Here is a 19648-nt window from a genome sequence, read left to right as displayed (position 1 = left end):
AACATGTAAAGTCGAGGAGACAACACCTAGAGCATGCAGCCAAGGCCTGGCGACAATGGCCGTGTATGGAGAATATGCGTCAACCACAATGAAATCTACATCGACCGTTTCTGGGCCCGACTGTACGAGAAAACGAATTTGTCCCTTCAGTATGACAGCCTTCCCTTCAAAGCTTATCAACGGCGAATCCTAGGGAGTGAGATCCTCCAGCTCTAACTTAAGCCCCTTGAATAAGTCAGGGTACATAATATTCGCACCGCTACCCTGATCGTCCATCACCCTCTTGACGTCATAATTCCCTATCCTCAATGTGACCACCAGGGCATCATCATGTGGTTGAATAGTCCCAACCTTATCCTCATTAGAGAATCCCAAAATAGGCGTACTCCTTTTGATCCTCTTCGGCCTCGAGCTAGTCTCCTTGGCCTGGGAATGTGATACTGCCATCACCTTTGTAGGACAGGAACCGGTCTTGCCAAGTGCAGCGAAGATGACATTAATCGTTCCCAAGGGCGGTCGAGATGAGTTGTTCTTCTAATTATTCGAACTCGAATGATTTCCTTGTCCGTTGGGTTGATACAAGTGCTGCTTCAATTTTCCCTCGCTAAAAAGCTGCTCTAAATGGTTCTAGAGGGTCCGACAATTCTCGGTAGTATGACTCACATCCTGATGATACTGGCAAAAGAGGTTCTGATTCCATTTCGTAGGATCCCACGCCATCTTACTGGGCCACTTAAAAGTAGGGTTCCTTATGGATTTTCTCCAGCAATTGGTGCACTGGTTCCCGGAATACGGTATTAACTACTTGAGGAGTGGCTGAACCAGATTGCCCAGAGAAATCTCTCCTTGGCTTATTGTTATGGTACCTGTCCGACCTGAAATCTCTTCTCTCCTGGGGGATAACCTTCGCCTTACCCTTACCTTGTTGTTGATCTTCCTCAACCCTTTTGTACTCGTCGATGCGATCCATGAGGCGACGTACACTCTGCACGGGCTTTTTGGTGAGAGATTTCCTTAAATCGTAATCAGTTGGGAGGCCCACTTTGAAAGTGTTAATCGCCACTTTGTCAAAATCTCCGTTGATTTCATTAAACATTTCCCAGTATCTGTCAGAATACACTTTCAAAGTCTCACCCTCCCTCATGGCTATGGATAACAATGAGTCCAAAGGCTGAGGGACTTTGTTGCATGTAATGAATCGAGACGCGAATGCCCTGGTGAGTTCCATGAAAGAATCGATGGACCCCGGCTTTAGTCCGTTAAACCATTTCATAGCAACAGGTCCCAGGCTAGAGGGAAAGACTTTACACATCAAGGTTTCATTCTAAGAATGTACTGCCATCCTCTAATTAAAATGGTTCACGTGTTCGACTGGGTCTGTCCTGCCATTATAGATGGTGAAGGTGGGCTAAGTGAACCGCCGTGGGAGCCTTCCCTTCTCGATCCTGCGTGAGAAGAGTGACTTGGAGAGTTGGTGCAACGCTCGGCTCATAGCATCGTTTCCCAACCTCCTAGAGGGAAACTTCTTATGCTTACGACATGGAAGCTCATCCTTCTTGTAAGAGAAGGTTTCTCTAGGGGGAGTCCTGGACCTTGGACTGTAACTGCTTCTCTGGGACCCCCCAAAGGAAGGATTGGACAGAGGTGAAGCCCGCCTTCGTCTGACATGGTGTAACTTTTTCTTAAGGTGGTCAATCTCCCTCTGCATGGCTTTGGCATCATCCTCATGGGTGGCCCTGCTTCCACCACGTGAATGGCTTGCATCAGGGTGTACTGTATGCACACTTCTCTCTCGATCCCTCCGATGCTCAAAGACGCTCAAAATGATCTTCGTGTTGGGACCCTTGAGACTCTGCATAATGCGAACCTAAGCCTGCCATGATGTTCCAATTCCTTCAACACTAGATTTTCCACAGACAGCGCCAATTGTAAGTGCACAATTTGTACCCGGACCCAAACGAGTGCTGGGCTCAGGCCCAAAGAGCCTTATACAATGAAATTTGTAAAGTATGAGTTTGAAACCTAAGTTAGGGATATTGGGGAACTGATAAATAGGCTAGAAGGCCGCAATCTACGCAAATAATAGATGAATATGACAAAAAACTCTTCTCGGACGTAAGCCGAGGACCACATGTATGGCCTTTCTTTCTCTAAGCAAAAGATTACAATTTTTTGTTTTTAAAAGAGCTCCCCCTTCTACTTTCCTCTCTCATCTTCTTATAGTCTTCTTCTTCTTCCCTGTTTCATCCACGTGTAACACAGATTTTCCTCTTAGATACTTGTCTCATCCACCACCTTCTTGAAATCTTCAAATAATAGCTAGAAGGCTAAATATTACTATTCAGAGGTCATTTCTCCATTAATGCGTCCAGGGAGGTAGATGGAGGGCCTTTAATGTGGTGGTTGCAGATTTTTCCTTAGATATTTCTCATTCGTTCCTCCTTCTGACGAGTGCTTGGAACACGCCTTTACCCAACAGATCTTCCAGAATTTTGTCTCTAAATCCTTTAGCACGTCCCATGGCCTTTACTGGGCCCGTTTGAGGAGATACTCCTCCTCGGACAACTCCTCTCCCCCTTGTAGCGCGGACTGGCCTGTGGGTCTCGAAGCCTCTGATTTAACAGACTTATACCAACTAACCAGGCCCAAGGCCCAAACGTGCATTTAAACATTTTTTACCCCCCACAATAATAAATGCATGTTGTGTGAGACAAATGTATCATAAAATACACACACACACACACACATATATATATATATATATATATAAAATTGAATGGATGATAGTAGAGATACCTAAAAAAAATATAAAATGATTATCAATAATACATTGAACTTTAAGGCTCAATTAATCACATATATTTAAATGAAAAACCTTTGAATTTAATAGTAAAAAAAATATCCAAAACAATAATTGAAATCATGTTTAAGTGAAAACCTCAATTCAATAATTAAAAACAATCTAAATTACTAAACAATTAAAAATTTGAAGTAGGGAGAGACTCACATGAGAATTTAATTTTTATCCTTGAAAGCATGAGAGAAGACACTGAAACTTGAGTGAGTTTCACCCTACCAAGTTTAAGTCTTGTGCATTGCACGCTACATGAGTGTGTATATGCATGAAAATAGATCTAAATTTAACATTTATTACAGAATAGAGGTGGTGTAGTCTTACCCCTGTCTAGCTAATTATTGTTATAATCCCTTTGTTTTGTAGGGAGAGAATGAAATGCTTCTTTTGAAAAAAAAAAAAAGAAAAAAAAAAGTCAACCTATAATATATAATATCTAAGATATTAATCTTTGGAAGTAGTATCTCATACGAATTAGTATTTCAATTGTGGGTTTTTATAGTTAGAAGTTAGCGCATAGTAATTAATAATTATAAAATTAGAATGAAAATTTTTTAAACCAATCCCTTAAAAAAGTTTTAGTAGAGTTTAAATCACGCTAATAAAAAGTTAACTCTCTATTCTTTTTTTTAAATCACGTTAATAAAAAGTTCCTTATAAAATTAGTAAACGTTTCTTAGGCTTATCTATTTAGCTTTATTGCCAAATTTATATAAGCTCTTTTCTTTTATTTTATTTCTTTTTTTCGAATAACACAACCAAAAACCTATAAACAACAATTTAAATTTAAATAAAGAATATAGTCAAACTTATTCATAATTTGAAATTAATAAATTAGCACAAATCATAAATTAAGATATAAATGTAAAAAAAGAACAAAGAATAAACATGTTTGTTTTCTCTATAATTTTGAGAGATGAAAGTGTGGGTATGTCACTAAAACCTAAACTAATTATTGTAGAAGAGAACAAATGAATACAAAATTTTAATATTATGAATTGGGTTAAAACGTATGTGAGAAGTTTTTATTAATTTTTTTGAAGTTAAGGAAAAATATCTTAAAAAAATGAAAAAATAATAATGAAGAAAGAATTCATACTTGCGTTGTCTTGGGATTAAGACATTCATATATTGGAGTAAACTTCACTTTAAAAAGGATATATATATGTGTGTGTGTGTGTGTGTGTGTGAGGGCAGAAGGGTCAGAATATGTTCTTGGGTCTTGGGCTTGATCCGAGGGTATTGACCTGTCCGAAGAGGGTTTAGTGATAATAAAGATACAAAACTTAGAGGCCCACAAGCAAACTATTACGCCAGAGGTTAAGTGGAAGTATTCCGAGGAGGGGCATCTCCTCGGCTATATGAAGTGAAGAATATACTATACATCATGATATTTATGAGAAAATTCTAGGAGGTTTGGTGGATGAGGATGTGTTCCGTAAGAACACAGATAAAGGAGTAAATAAGAAATATCTTAGAGAAAGCTGCTACCACCACATTAAAGACTATGCACCTACCTCTCTGGCCGCATTAACGGGGAAATGACCTCTGACCAGTAGTGATTAGCCTTACGGCTATTGTTTGAAGATTTCAAGAGGGTGGTGGATGGGACAAGTATAGATTGGTGATCTGGTCCATACGTGGAAGATGGTGGGAAGAAGGAGGAGGGTATAAAAGGAAAAGAAAGGCATTGAGGGAGGGGGATCGGAGAAGAAAGAGAAAAATACTGTACACACCACCCTAAATTATAATCTATCTTTAGAACAAAGAAAAACAATACAAATCATTCGCGGCATACGTCCGAGGAGATTTTCCGCTACGTAAACATCTTGTTGCATGTGGATTACGGATCTAGCCTATCATTTATGTTATCCAACGTCCATAGAACTTAGGTTTCAAGCCCATTCTCTATAAATTCCATTGTATTAGGCTTTTTTGGCTGGTTCCCTTCACACTGTTGGGTCTAGGTACAAATTGTGACCTTACAATATATATATATATATAGAGAGAGAGAGAGAGAGATATATATATATATATATATATAGAGGTAGAGTTTCATTTGATATAGATTTTAAATCCTATTGGAATTAAGATTTCTAATCAATTTGTTTGTTGCAATCTCATAAATGCCATAAAAATTAGAATAAAAAAAGGTCATATGAATAAAAAGAAAAAAGAAAACCTTTTTTTTTTTTAAATGGAAAAGAGGAAACCTTTTTTTTATATAACCAAAAAAAAAAAGTCTTTTTTTTTAGAAGAACAAATGTTTATTTTATATGATTTTTTTTTAGAAGAAAGAGAAGGTGTTTACTTTAAACTCAAATAATTATTACTTTATTTAATTTTTTTTAAGACTTTATCCTAGAACATTTTTGGTAAATTGGTATGAACAAAAACTTCTATCTTTTGTTTTTCCAATGAATTTGCTTTTTTTTTTTTCTTATGACTGTAATATAATTTATTTAATAATAAAAAGATTAGATGAAGAATTTGAATTATAATCAAATTGAGACTTTTATCAACTTAGAAATTATAGGAGAAAAAGATAAGAACAAAATATATATATATCTATTTTTTTAAAAAAATTATGTAATTTGGTGAAGTCACTTGGTGCAGTCACGGCTTCCAAGTGTAATTTTTATTATATAGTATATGATATGATTTATTTTACAACTCAAAAGACTATTCTATTTATTTTACCAAGTCATTTAATAATACAACTTACATCACATTTTCTTTATTGCCATACCACCAATTAAAATAATATATAAAGAGAGAAAAGGCAAAATGAGAGAGAGAGAGAGAGAGAGAGAGAGAGAGAGAGAGGTTAATAAAAAATGGAATTTAAGCTTCTAAAAGTACCACCTTACTATAGTTAGATTGCAAATTTTTTTTACAAATAGCAATCTGGGTAATGCTTGGTTTGAGGGGGGGGGGGGGGGGGGGGTTGATGGTTAAAGTAGCAATTTGGGAGGGGAGGTTAAAATATTGTGATTATTTTGCAAATTTTTGTGCACTAGGGTGCTACATTTAATAGGTATCATAACTTAGGAATATCCTTAATTAATTAGGCATAAAATGGATTAGTCATAAGTAATCAGTTAAACCTAAGAAACCAATTGTTGGAGGCAACTCTAATAAAATGGAAAGATAAAAATGGCCTCACTAAAAACACACACGTCCACTCAAGTGTCCGCACATATACACCAACGTTTTTTGTACTGCACACACATTTAACGACTTGTCTTGCCAAACAAGCTCCACTTGCATTAACAAAAACAGTTGTAGGGTCAAAAAGTTTATCACTAGAAAGAAGTAACTTTTGAATATGCTGGAGTTCCTCAAGGATCCAAAACAGTAAGATTAAAATAAAGAAAATTACCATCTCCTAATAGTATAAGTTTTAAAGAAAATTGATAATTTAACATGACATTAGAACATGAGATCATAAATTCAATCCCATGTCACGGCCTCACCTCCCATTTAAATTTCATACAAAATTTTAGTATTCCTATAATCACTATAAAATTTATCTGGTCCACAGTCCACAAAATGAATGTGGTTGCAGCCATTGTCCATTACTAAAATAAAGAACATGAGAAAAGATATTAAAGAAATTGAGCAGAAATGTACTGGTAAATATTATTTCACTAAAGTATTTAGGAGTGCCCCTATCTTATCTTTTTCAAGGCCAATGATCTACTACTAGTTTCGGCACGATGAAAGTGCTTTGCTTTTTGTTGTCAATTCAAATGGTTTTTTTCCCCTCATTCCCACTTAACTACTTGGAAAGCTGAAAGGCGCGTATAACTGTTTGATCCGAGTGGAAACTTTAGTTCGCGGAAGATGAGTTTCTCTACCTTAATAAAGGATCTTTTTAAACATGCATGTGTAATATTTTATTGTCGTAGACCATAAGTTTGAAATTGGGTACCTGCGAAGCATTTTCTCCTTTTCTTTTACAATGTAAAACGAATCATTCAGAACTTTTTAGCTTTCTTACCTACCATTACTATTACCATTTCAAATCATCTTTCTTTTCTTCTTATATCCTTGTAAAGATATTCGCAACCTTTTGCTTTTGCTCATAGATTATAATAGCTTTCCCTACCAACAAAAAGCAATCATTTAACAAATCAAAGAGTTAAAAAAAAGGATTCCCACTTACTAAAACGTAAAGACTTTATAGTCTGAATGCAAATTTCGGTCTTCCACCAACCATCAAATTTAGGCCCACTTAATTGCCCAAAAATTTAGGTACAATTTTTCCATGACTTTTTTTTAATTTTTTTTGGTTGCGATTCCTCATTCTGGGCTTATTGTTATTTTTATTTAAGGAACTCTAGGCTTATAATTTATCAAGACCACATTGCTCTTTTTTTTTAGCATTATCTCATAAATTTATTGAAAACATAATAAACTCATAAATTTAAGGGGACGAACTGGACGGTATCCTCTAGTTTTCAGTATATTTTTACAATTTTTTCTTTTCTTTTTAATTTAATAAAACTAGTGTTATTATTATATATATTTTTAATTTAGGCCCAATTTACATTTTGCACAAAAATTTTCCTTCCTTTTTTTTTAATGTCACAATTCCTCTTTCATATATTTATGAAGACCACATTTCTTTTATTGCATTTGAACCTACAAAAGATATTGTATACATAATTTAATTTTTGTTTTCAGTAGTATCTGTAACCATTAAGCATGGACCTTCAACAGTAGATTGGAAATTTAATTTATGTTAACTTTCTATGTGATACGTTCAAGATGTGCATGCCCATTGGCCATTGCCTTGGCATAACATGTCAAGAATTGATGTTCTGTGATGTATTGGCTAGATGCGATATCGCATCTATGACGTTTATATATGTATCTATACTATTAATAAGATGATTCACTTGTTTTGTCTTAAATTTTTGGCATACCAAAATACCCTTACATAAATTTTTAACTCTCTAAAATACCCCTATCTTTTAGTTAAATCATTTTAAATTTAAAAAACAAGAACCTATTAAAAGAATAATTTACTATTTTTTGAAAAGTTCCTAAGTTTTAGGTTTTCAAACTTTTATAAACTCTCACTAACAAAAATATCCTAAAAGTTAGGACACTATCTCTATCTCATTTTTAAACATTATTTCACTAAACACAAAATAAAAAATAAAAAAGAGTCTCATTGCCACGCGCAAAGCACGTGTGATGAGTCTAGTGTGTGTATATATATATATATATATATATATATATATATATATATATATATATATATATATTGACGGGAAGACGAGGCTATTTGGTTTGCTGGTGTGACAGTGGCATTGTTGAGGTTATATTCATTATATAGTTTTTATAGGTGACTAAGAACATTCATATCCAAGTTTTTATAAAAGTAATTATTTTACAGCTCGAAAGCCCTTTTTATTTATTTATCTATTTTACAATTCTCTTAATAATACACCTTACGTCACATTTTCTATATTGCAATGTAAAATGAATCACTCAGAACCTTTTAGATGCTCTATTTGCATGTGTTGACTTGACTCATTTCCTTTTTTCATAAACGTCCTTGTCAAGTACACAGTTACGTAAACAACCACGTGGATACTATTCAATGTCAGCTACTGCAAGCACATGAAACTCCAGCCTCTTAGGCTCGAGTTTCTTCATTGAACTTGAGTCTATAGAGACTTGAAATACTAATTTCCTTAATAGTTTCGGAAACCTGCCAACCAATGAAATTGTTAATAAAATGGTGTTGTAAGTGCACAATTGCACCTGGACCCAAAGACAATCACGGGCTCAGGCCCAATGAGCCTTAAACAATAAAATTTGTAGAGTGTGGGCTTGAAACCTAGGTTTGAAGTACTGGGAGCTCGATAACAGGCTTTTATAAACAATACAGGTAAACAACGAACAATAATTGCAATGGATCTCCTCGGACTCGAGCCGAGGACTACTTCTTTATTATTTCTACTTCTTCCTTAAAGATTACACTTTCTCAATTTCTTTCTTAGCTACCGCCCCTCTATCTTTGGCCTTTACCCCCCTTTTATACTTCCTTCCCTGATACTTTTTGAACAGTGACTAGAAGTTTCCACCTCACTGTTCAGGGGTCACCTCCCCATTAATGCGGCCAGGGAGGTAGGTGCAGAGCCTTCAATGCGGAGGTGGCAGCCTTTACCCTTGATATTTTCTTTAATACTGGTGCATCTAGAAGATTCAGGATGTCCCCTTTTATCCATTAGTCTTTCCAGAGTTATGCCTTGACCTTTATAAAAAAAATCTTGAATTCTCCTGGATCTGTCCGAGGTGAAACCCTCCCTCGGCTGTATCCTCGAGCTCTCGGCGTATGGGCCAACTCATAAAGTTTAATCCCGGAGCAGGTCGGCCCTCCACGTTACAGCCCAAAGGCCCATATGCCCACTTGGACCCTTTTACTCCCCACAATAGCCCCTCAAAACTCTATTTTCTCATCAGCCGAGGAGAAAAATAGGGTTTTGATCCAACGAACACTTCCTCCACACTTTCTGCAAATAACCACACGTGTGAAAACCGTTTCGCGTTCCGGAGGGTGACACTTGGCGGTTTTATTTTCAAAAACGCGCGCATTTATTACTATGAATTACACCTTGTCCCCCACGTTCAACGGTGAGATGTGCATCCAACGGTCCTCGTTATTTCACGAAAAATTGGGCGGGACAACTATAATTTCGAGGCCGCTTTCCGCACACCATGACGCTTCGGGAACCTACGCCTTCATTTAATTCATCAGGGACTAATCCCATCAAAACATCAGTAAACATACTTTACCCGCAGAAAACCGTGGAACTCTGCACAACTTGAGATTCGTAAGTTTTTGATTCTCCTTTTCTTAACCTTTTCTCCTCGGATCTTGTCATCGGCTAGACTTGCAGACTTTTTCCCCTTTTAGAGTTTAGTCTTTCGCCCCTCTTTGATGGAAAAATTTAAATGTCTAGTTGATACCGCCGCTGGAATGGAAGGCTTCAGAGCCAAGTATCACATTCCCGGCAATGTAGGTTTAAAATATTGCCCGGCGGAAGCCGTGGCTGGCTCTAGAAAGGAGGGAGAGGTTATCATCCCGATGATAGCCTTTGTAGAGGGTGGGATGACCCTCCCAATGAAGCCTGTAACTAGGGAGTACCTTCGCAACCATCGGTTGTGTCCCGATCAGTGCCTCCAAAACATTTTTAGAGTTTTGGGTAGCGTCGATGCTCTAAACGAGCAAATGGGTCTAAACCTCACCTGGCACGATGTCGTCTTTCTGTACGAGTCCCATAAACTCTCCAAAGTAGGTTACTACATTAAATCCCGCTCCAGCGTCGTTAGGCTAATCTCCTGTCTGCCCAAATCCAACAAAGGCATGAAGGATGACTACCTGATCGTCTCTGGGAACTGGCACGACGGCCTCCACTGCCCAGTTGAGTGGGGAGATCCAGGTGCGACACCTTAGGATTAACCTCCCCCCGCACAAATTCCTCTAACACTCACAAAAAATGCGTATTCACTTGTATTCACGTTTATTTAGGTTTATTGTGTGTTGTGTGAATCCGACCATGTTCGTTTGCTTTGGTGTCTTTCTTTGCAGATAAGCAACACGTGCGCCCACGCTTAAGCCACTGCAACGTTGCAGATCTCAACCGAGTACTGCGCTCCGAGGTGTTTGTCAGCGAGGACCTACAACTCAGGGCTGCTCATCTGATTCTGGGGTACACTCCCATTTCTTCGGACTTCCAGGAGATAGAAAACGCCATAGTCGCGGGTGACCGAAGGCGAAGGAAGATAAACGTAGCCCGGCCCCACTTTTTGGACGACCACGATCTCCCTGACGCCCCTCACACCATTTTGTACACACAGCCCATAGCGGCAATTCCCCTCACACTCTCAGGCAACCGCCCGTTGTTCCAAAGAGCAGGTGTCTTCTTCACACGCTAGGCGAGGAGATAGAACAGCTTCCAACTTGAAGACACCGAAAGACCTCGAGGAACTAGTTCGTCGTACTTTCTCGACGAGGAAGAAGAAGCCACGAGGCTTCTGAATTGCGGGGTTAGTCGTTGCCCAACCAGAGGGACGAATCCGAGGAGGATATGGACAGGATGAAGGGTCTCCTAACCAATAGAGCTGCGAAGGTTGCTGAGAGAAAGACGGGGGGGTCCCAAGCTCTTTCATCCTTGCCACCTCCCCCTCCTCCAACTGAGCCAAAACTTCCAGCCGAGGATCCCAAAAAGAAAAGAAAGGGGGAGGCCGAGGGGACAGGCGGTAAGGAACCAAAGAAACCGCGACAACAACCGCCAGCCGTTCAGCAGCAGAAGCTGGATAAAGGCAAAGGCAGGGCCCGCTCAGTTGAAAGCGAAGAGATCAGGGACGTGGCCGAAGTGCGCCGAGCACCGGCCACCTGGTCCCCTGACTTAAGGCTGGACGGTGCACCCATCTCCTGCCAATCCAGTATAAGGGCGGTTCAACAAGGCCATGCCCACCACTTGGCCGAAGTGTTGGAGCGCCCTCTTCTGCTGCCCAAAGACATGGAAACCTTGGAAAAAATGAGCCAACCACAACTATTCCTCTCTTTAAAAAGGGATTTAGCGCTGGTAAGTTTAACCCTTTTAGGAAGATTCCACTTTTAACAATATCAGATTATTCATAAGTGTCTTGCTATATCTGACTTCCTCGCACTTTATTGCAGGCCATTCAGGAAGTCTTCGTAGCCGAGAAATTTATAGAAGACACTCGGAAGAAGGCCAGAACTGAGCTTGAAGTCAGGCTGGAGACTGAGAAGTCCTTGGGCACACCTTCCTGGTAATGAGAAGCTTACCTCGGAGGTGGTTGAGCTAAAGAGAGAGAAAAATGGGGCCGAGGCGAACCTGAAGACCATGAAGACCCAGATAGAAGGGCAGCGCAAGCTTCTTCGTGAAAAAGATGACGAGCTCTCCCAAGCCCAAAAGGAGCGCTCGGATTTGGAGAAGGAACTTGCGCGAATGAAGGAGGAAGCCGGCGCATTCCATCGTTCTCTAGAAGCCACCAAGCAGGCGAGTTATGAGGAGAGGGGTAAGCGGTCAGGAGCAACCGACGAAGCCTTTGCGGCCTTGTGCCTGAGACCTTGTCAAAAGGTCTGGGAGAAGCTTCCGAACGTAGCAGGAGTTCCTCTATCCTCGGATCGAGGAAGTCCGAGAATGTTTGGCTTCCCCGGGAGATACGAGGAGATTGAAGAGGCTCCTGCTGCTACTCCTACCCCTGAAACAACTCTTCCTGCTCTTCCTCCCATGGTCCCAAAGCTAATTCCAGATCCTACAGAACCTTCGGGTTCCAATAAAGAAAAGGAAGGAGACGGGGATGCCGAGAAGGACTTGAGCCAAAATGTGGAGCCCAACGTCCCTCCAACAAAGGCAGCGGACAAAGGAAAGCAAGTGCTGTCTCCCTTTGAGTTGAGAGAGACCAGGCCACCGAACTTCTCAGCAAGACCCCCTTCCAAAAGCTTAGGACCTAGCTTAGGACTTCTCTTCTTCCATATTTGAATTAAATATGTAATGTATATTTGAATGATTAATGAAGAACAATTTCATTTGATTCTCACCTATGTTGCATCCATTTTACTTTATTCTTTTTGTATTTGTCATAAAGATTGCCATTAGTACATAGTCAAAAAGGGACAGAACAAACAAATCTAACTCCAAGTATTACACAATCATAACCTCCACGCAGTCATTCGCATGTTTTAGTATTAAAAACTTAACAGCAGATGACATGGTTGAGATATTTTAAACAATGCCTTGGTTAAAAAAAAAGACCTCATATAACGGTTAAACCCTTATAATGTGTGGTTTTGTTTTTAGTAGGATGTAAGATCCAAGGACCATTCCTTACATAAATTTGCTTAACACTTAAAGATATAGAACTTTAAGATCCGATCTAACAAACAGTAAGGCACTAATTTCCAGACGCAATAAGAAATTAACTTTAATCAAGTTTGCGGTCCGAGAACAAGACTTTACCAAGTTGCTGTTTGATTATTTAGATCAGTAACTTCAAATGTTAATTTTCCCAAAGTAGGAGGTCCTCGGACCCGGCATAACTAAGGTTCTGTTTAACAAATGACAAGATATCAATTTCCACAAGGTTTGTGGTCCGAGGACGACACTTAACCAAGTTTTTGTTTGATTCTTAGGAATAGTAACTTCAAATGTTAATTTTCCCAAAGTAGGAGGTCCGAGGACCCGACATAACTAAGGTTCTGTTTAACAAGTGACAAGATATCAATTTTCACAAGGTTTGTGGTCCGAGGACGACACTTAACCAAGTTTCTGTTTGATTCTTAAGGATTGTAACTTCAAATGTTAATTTTCCCAAAGTAGGAGGTCCGAGGACCCGGCATAACTAAGGTTCTGTTTAACAAGTGACAAGATATCAATTTCCACAAGGTTTGTGGTCCGAGGACGACACTTAACCAAGTTTCTGTTTGATTCTTAAGGATTGTAACTTCAAATGTTAATTTTCTCAAAGTAGGAGGTTCGAGGACCCGGCATAACTAAGGTTCTGTTTAACAAGTGACAAGATATCAATTTCCACAAGGTTTGTGGTCCGAGGACTACACTTAACCAAGTTTCTGTTTGACTCTTAAGAATAGTAATCGTATGCGCCAGAGGTACTCATAACTTTGAAATGTTAACTGACAAAAGCACATTTTATTAATAATAATACCTTCTAAGATTATTTACATTCCATGGGTGTGGTACAATTCTTTCATCTAGGTCAGCTAGCCGATATGACCCTATGCCTGCTACTGAAACAATGCGATAGGGGTCTTCCCAGTTAGGGTCCAGCTTACCCCAAGCTGGGTTCTTAGAGGTGCCCACAACTTTTCTTAGCACAAGATCACCAGGTGCAAGTGGCCTTAGCTTCATGTGGGCATCATATCCTCGTTTTAGCTTCTGTTGATAATAAGCCATTTGGACCATAGCTGCCTCACGCCGTTCCTCAAGTAAATCAAGACCTTTCTCCAAGAGTCCCTTGTTATTCTCTGGGCTAAAAGAGCTCGTTTTTAGGGTAGGAAAACCAGATTCCAGAGGTATCACCGCCTCGGCTCCATAAGTCATAGAGAATGGCGTTTCCCCAGTGGACCTGCGCGGTGTGGTCCGATACGTCCACAGAACATGAGGGAGCTCTTCCTCCATCTCTGCCTTTTCGCATCCGTCCAACCTCTTCTTGAGCCCGTTGACTATGACCTTGTTAATGGCCTCGGCTTGTCCATTTCCCTGAGGATAAGCTTGGGTGGAGTACCTATTTATGATACCCATGTCACCGCAATACTTCCTGAAAACTTTGCTGTCAAATTGGACACCATTATCTGATATAAGTGTATGTGGTATTCCAAATCTAGTGACGATGTTCTTCCACACAAACTTCTTGGAATCAACATCTCTAATGTTTGCCAAGGGCTCCGCCTCGACCCATTTAGTAAAGTAATCTGTTCCTACAAGCAGCCATCTTTTGTTACTCCGTCGCCCTCGTAAATGGCCCCACTATGTCCAATCCCCACTGTGCGAAGGGCCAAGGACTGGAAAGGGGGTTAAGAACTCCTCCAGGTTGATGGATGTTAGGGGCGAACCTCTGGCATTGATCACATTTCCTGGCGTAGTCTTGAGCCTCCCTTTGCATATCTGGCCACCAATAACCCTGAGTCAGAGCTCTGTGGGTCAAGGACCTTCCCCCAGTGTGGCTGCCACAAATCCCTTCATGCAGTTCTTCTAGAAGTGCTTCCGTTGAGTCAGGGTGCACACACAGCAAGTACGGTCCTGAAAAGGATCGTTTATACAGTTTCTGATCCTCGGATAACTAGAAGCGTGGCGCCTTTCGACGTATCTTATCTGCCTCCGATTTTTCCTCGGGAAGGATGTCATTCTTAAGAAAAGACACGACCGGGTCAATCCAACTAGGTCCAGGCCTTACTAGATGGATGCGAGCCACATTGATGGGGGATAAGAGTTGGCTTTAGCAAATCCTCCACAAGGATAATCCTGGGCAAACCCTGAGCCGAAGATGTTGCCAATGTGGCTAAAGAGTCTGCATGGGTGTTTCCACTCCTAGGAATATGAGCTAAGGCAAAGGAGTCAAATTCAACTTGCTGACGTTTGACCTGGGCCAAATATTCCTGCATTCTGGGGTCTCTAGCCTCCATGGTCCCCATGACTTGGCTGACCACTAACTGAGAGTCCGAGAACACATGGATTTCCCTTCCACCCATCCTACGTACCATCTGCATGCCTACCAAGACTGCTTCATACTCGGCCTCATTGTTAGTAGTCGAGAAGGCCAATCTTAAAGATTTTTCGAAGACAATTCCTTCAGGGGACATTAGAACAAGTCCAACACCAGACCCTCTCTGATTAGCAGCCCCATCCACATACACTTTCCAAGCCGAGGGCACTACGGCCTTGATCACTCCAACTGATTTTCCATCCATGTGTGCTTCTTTTAGAGTTTCTTCTAGCAATGGTTCAGTAAACTCCGCCACCAAGTCAGCGAGGACCTGACCCTTCACCGAGGTGCGAGGCTTGTATTTAACGTCAAAAGCCCCCAGGATGGTCCCCCACTTTGCTATCCTGCCTGAGTAGTCGGCACTACGCAGCACTACCTTGAGGGGCAATTGGGTCAGGACAACCACGGTGTGGGACTGGAAATAATGAGGAAGCTTTCGCGTGGCATGAACTACGGCCAGAAGTGCTTTCTCCAAGGGTAGATAACGTACCTCGGCATCGTCTAAAGATTTGTTAACGTAGTATCCGGGCCTTTGCACCCCGTCATCATTCCTTATAAGGACCAGGCTGACCGCATGGACAGCCACTGCCAGATAAGCAAATAAGACCTCGTCCGCCTCGGGACGAGACAAAATGGGCGGCCGAGAAAGATATTGCTTGAGTTGTTGGAAAGCTAACGCGCAGTCCTCGGTCCATTAGAACCCTTTCCATTTGTTCAACAACTGAAAGAAAGGACGACATCGGTCAGCCGACCGAGATATAAATCTGTTCAAGGCGGCAATCATTCCGGTTAATTTCTGGACTTCTTTTGGGTTCCGAGGAGGCTGCAAGTCCTGAATAGCCTTAACCTGTGTTGGGTTTACCTCTATGCCTCTATGAGTGATCATGTACCCCAAAAATTTTCCAGACCCAACGCCGAAAGAGCATTTTGAGGCGTTAAGACGCAGCTTATACTTTCTTAACACCTGAAAGGTGTCAGCCAGGTCTCTTACGTGGGAGGGTATTGTTTTGCTCTTCACCACCATATCATCCACATATACTTCAACGGTCTTCCCCAGTTGCTGTTCAAACATTCTAGTCATCATCCTTTGGTAGGTAGCCCCAGCATTCTTCAAACCAAATGGCATGACCTTATAATGATAATTCCTCGTTGGAGTAATGAAATCAGTCTTCTCTTGATCCTCCAATGCCAAGGGAATCTGGTGATACCCTTGGAAGGCGTCCAGAAAACTCATCCTGGGATGTCCGACAGTAGCATCCACCAGTTGATCAATACGAGGCATTAGGAACGAATCCTTGGGGCAGGCCTTGTTCAGATCAGTAAAGTCCACACATACCCTCCATGTCCCATTCTTCTTTTTAACAACAACAGTATGGGCCAACCACTCGGGGTAGAAAACTTCTTTGATAGCCCCAGCCCTCTTGAGTTTAAGAACCTCTTCCTTCACAGCCTCAGAATGTTCTCTGGAAGATCGCCGAGGTGGCTGCCTTCTCGGAACAATAGCTGGGTTGACATTTAAATGATGACAAATGAAGCTCGGATCAACGCCTGGAGCTTCATAAGGATCCCACGCAAAAACATCAATATTGTCCTTCAAAAATTCTAACAATTCCATCTTCTCATGGTGTGGCAAAAGTATACCGACTTGAAAGAACCTCTCTGGGTCTTCGGCTACTGGAAACTTTTCCAACTCCTCACATTGTGTCTCCTCTCCTGTCACCATTCCAAATGAATCAGGAGCTATTAACTGCTATAAGTCTTTGGTGATTAAAGCCGAAGGCTCGGCTTCTGTCTGATGCAGTACTGCTGCCGATATGCACTGCCTGGCCACCGATTGGTTGCCGAGGATTTCCTCAACACATTCCCCCAAAGGGAATTTAACTTTAACATGCAAGGTAGAGGAGACAGCTCCAAGCGCGTGCAGCCAAGGCCTGGCGAGGATGGCTGTATATGGAGAGTACGCGTCAACCACAATGAAGTCCACCTCAACCGTTTCTGAGCCGGATTGAACGGACAAACGGATCTGTCCCTTTGGCACAACGGCTCTCCCTTCAAAGCTTATAAGCGGCGAATCATAAGGAGTAAGATCTTCCAACTTCAACCTTAACCCCTTAAATAGATCAGGGTACATGATATCCGCACCGCCGCCACGATCTATCATCACCCTCCTCACATCATAATTCCCTATCCTAAGCGTAACTACAAGGGCATCGTCATGGGGCTGAATAGTCTCTACCTTATCCTCGTCGGAGAATCCTAAGACGGGCAAAGTGCCCTTCATCCTCTTCGGCCTACTGCCCGCATCCTCGGCCTGAGAATGGGAAACCGCCATCACCCCTAGTGGGACCGAGCCGGTCCTACACGTGTGCAGCGAAGATAACATTGATTGTTCCCAATGCCGACCAAGACGAATTGTTCCTCCTGATTGTTTGAGCCGGGTAAGGCCCCGACTCGCAGGTTGACAAAAGTGCTCGCTTCAGCTTTCCTTCAACGACAAGCCGCTTCAAATGGTTCCCAAAAGGGTCCGACAGTTCTCTGTAGTGTGGCCCACATCCTAATGGTACTGACAAAAGAGGTTCAGATTCCTCTTCGCAGGATCCCCTGACATCTTACCAGGCCACCTGAAAAAGGGCTCCTTACGAACTTTCTCCAATAACTGATGCACTGGTTCTTGGAACACAGTGCTCACGGCCTGAGGTGCTGCCGAGCCGGACTGCCCAACGTAATCTCTCCTCAGCCTGTTGTTGTGATACCTGTCCGACCTAAAATCCCTTCTCTCCTGCGGGATAACTTTCTCCTTTCCCTTACCTTGCTGTTGGTCTTCCTCCACTCTCTTATACTCGTCAATACGGTCCATGAGGCGACGTACACTACGGACGGGCTTTTTAGTCAAAGACTTTCTCAGGTCGTGATCAGTAGGAAGGCCTACCTTAAAGGTATTAAGCGCCACCTCATCAAAGTCGCTATCTATTTCATTAAACATCTCCCAGTAACGGTCGGAGTATGCTTTCAGCGTCTCCCCTTCCCTCATGGTCATGGATAACAGCGAGTCCAATGGCCGAGGTACTCTGCTACACGTAATGAACCGCGAAGCAAATGCTCGAGTAAGCTCCCCAAACGAACCTATAGACCCCGCTTTAAGGCCGTTGAACCATCTCATAGCAACGGGTCCCAGGCTAGAGGGGAAAACTTTACACATCAGGGTCTCGTTGTGAGAGTGCACCGCCATCCTCTGGTTAAAGTGACTCACGTGCTCCACCGGATCAGTCCGGCCATTGTAGATGGTAAAAGTGGGCTGGGTAAACCTTCTGGGAAGCCTTCCTTTCTCAATCCTCCGTGTAAACGGAGATTTGGAGAGTTGGTGCAACGCCCTACTCATAGCATCGTTGCCTAAGCCCCTAGAACAAAGCTTCTTACATCTGCGGGTTGGCTGGTCGTCCTCCTCACCGAAGGACGTTGCACTGGTGGGGGAGCGCGACCTTGAGCTGTAGCCACCTCCCCTATCCTCCTCCGAGGAAGAATTAGACGAGGACGGTGAAAACCTACGTTTAGCACGGCGCAACTTCCTCTTCAAACGATTGATTTCCCTCTGCATGGACTTAGAACCCTCCTTGTGGGTAGTGCTACCCCCACCATGAGTATGGCTAGCCCCTGGGTATTCTGTGTGGACGCTTTCCTCACGATCCCTTCAACGTTCAAGACGCTCGAAATGATCCTCCGGTTGTGATCCCTGTGACTCTGCATGGTGAGCACCTAAGCCTGTCATAGTATCCCTACCTCTTCTAGACTAGATTTCCCACAGACGGCGCCAATTGTAAGTGCACAATTGCACCTGGACCCAAAGACAATCACGGGCTCAGGCCCAATGAGCCTTAAACAATAAAATTTGTAGAGTGTGGGCTTGAAACCTAGGTTTGAAGTACTGGGAGCTCGATAACAGGCTTTTATAAACAATACAGGTAAACAACGAACAATAATTGCAATGGATCTCCTCGGACTCGAGCCGAGGACTACTTTTTTATTATTTCTACTTCTTCCTTAAAGATTACACTTTCTCAATTTCTTTCTTAGCTACCGCCCCTCTATCTTTGGCCTTTACCCCCCTTTTATACTTCATTCCCTGATACTTTTTGAACAGTGACTAGAAGTTTCCACCTCACTGTTCAGGGGTCACCTCCCCATTAATGCGGCCAGGGAGGTAGGTGCAGAGCCTTTAATGTGGAGGTGGCAGCCTTTACCCTTGATATTTTCTTTAATACTGGTGCATCTAGAAGATTCAGGATGTCCCCTTTTATCCATTAGTCTTTCCAGAGTTGTGCCTTGACCTTTATAACAAAATCTTGAATTCTCCTGGATTTGTCCGAGGTGAAACCCTCCCTCGGCTGTATCCTCGGGCTCTCGGCGTATGGGCCAACTCATAGAGTTTAATTCCGGAGCAGGTCGGCCCTCCACGTTACAGCCCAAAGGCCCATATGCCCACTTGGGCCCTTTTACTCCCCACAGGTGTAAATAACAAAAAAT

The sequence above is a fragment of the Castanea sativa genome, chromosome 12, assembly GCF_040712315.1.
Source record: "Castanea sativa cultivar Marrone di Chiusa Pesio chromosome 12, ASM4071231v1".
Taxonomy (NCBI): Eukaryota; Viridiplantae; Streptophyta; class Magnoliopsida; order Fagales; family Fagaceae; genus Castanea; species Castanea sativa.
This window is presented reverse-complemented; position numbering follows the sequence as displayed.